We start from the raw sequence: 1,803 nt of genomic DNA, 5'->3' as shown, positions 1-1,803 counted from the left end.
TCATACTAATTTCTGTAGCACCCCAAAATCCAAGATGATAGGCACAAGCTTCCATCACTAGTCTGTCTTTTTGGCATCCCAAATTATTTTGAAAGACTCACTTGTTTTCTAATATCTTAAACGAGCTAGCATGGCATAGTGGTCTGAGCATAGGACTAGGGACGTTATCACACGGAGAAAATTGGAAGTTTAATGCAGTGTGATCCCGGGTGCAATCATGGGGGTTTACATTTTTTCACGAGAGGTTATCACATGTAATCGAAGGCAATGCTAAGTCAATTCGAACCCAACCCAGGCTCAACTGAAAGATGGGTAAATTCGGAGAAACACAGAATTTACAAATCCTGTTCCACTCCAAGGTTGTGTTCAGTTCAAATTTACCAGGTATGGAACGCATGTCTTGGTCCCCTCTGAATCAGACTACAATTCCCAAACTCCTTTGTTGCCTGCAATTTTGTTTCCTGTACTGCCTGGCTGCTCCCTCTGGGAGCAAAGGGGCTGGAAAAGTGAAGTACACAGGAGATAAGTACTCCTGTGCTGCCAGTCCGAGTGGCGGGGGGGAGCTCTTTTTGTAGGAAGCAGAGAACGCTGAACATGTCTCCTACCCCCTCCTCCATTCTGTCCAGAGGCGCTTGAAAAGCATGGGCGGGGCTGTGGGAAAGGGATTCCCTCTGACATCATTGCTAGGGATACCAAAGACCATATATGATTAATTGTGTCACAGGAACACCAGTGGGGCAAAACCAGGGATGCTGAGCCTTCGGGGTGTGAAGCCTGGTCAGATTTGGGTCCCGGAGGTCCCTCGAGAACTGAGTTTCGCGGGGTCCCTTCCTGGTGACAAGCCCTTCTTCCCTCTCCAATGTCCTGGTTCTCTAAGAAGGTTTATTCAGAGGAGGTTTGCCATAGCCACCCTCCGAGGCTGAGAGAGTGTGACTTGTCCAATGTTGTTGTTTGTCTTCAGGTCGTTTCCAACCTAAGGCAACCCTAGGGCAACCCTGTCACAGGGTTTTCTTGGCAGATTTATTCAGATGAGGTTTGCCATTGCCATTTTCTGAGGAGGCTGAGAGAGTATGACTTGCACCAGGTCACCCCGTGGGATTCAATCCCTGCCTTCTAGAGTCATAGTCCAATGCTCAAACCAAGTAGGTTACTTTGGACTGGTTTTGAATTGGTGAATTGCCTAAATAACATGAAATAAAGAGTAATAAGTGAACAAATAATGTGAAACAAGGCAAAACTGGAAGCAAGCCCCACCGGAATTGTAAAAAAGTCACAATCCGATTCTTCCCTCACTGTGCATGTGCAGGGATGCTAATTCAAATTCTAGACTATGAAGGGTACGTACTAATATAATTTCTTTTTCATTCACACTGCTTTGGCTTTGGGATGGGTGCTGTGTTCTTCTGTGGTGTGATAACTATCCATGTACTTGCGTTCATTTCCAAATTGGCCCCACTTACCTTTCTTTCGAAATTGAGAGACATTCCTCTCATGTGATAACATCCTATGACTCTGAAGACCAGGGTTCAAATCCCTGCTTGGCCATGGAAACCCACTGGGTGATTTTGCACAGGCTACATTCTCTCACCCATTCCATGGTAGGTTTGTCTTAGGGTTTCCATAAATTGGAAATGACTTGACATAACAATTAAGGATGGTAGATTAAGGATGGTGATAGGATGGGAGCAATTTCAGTGTGTTTTGAGACAGTTTTGATCCCATTGTGATTTTGTAGACTGAAAACCAGCCGATGATAGATAGATAGATAGATAGATAGATAGATAGATAGATAGATAGATAGAT

This window comes from Sceloporus undulatus, chromosome 1, assembly GCF_019175285.1.
Source record: "Sceloporus undulatus isolate JIND9_A2432 ecotype Alabama chromosome 1, SceUnd_v1.1, whole genome shotgun sequence".
Lineage (NCBI taxonomy): Eukaryota > Metazoa > Chordata > Lepidosauria > Squamata > Phrynosomatidae > Sceloporus > Sceloporus undulatus.
This window is presented reverse-complemented; position numbering follows the sequence as displayed.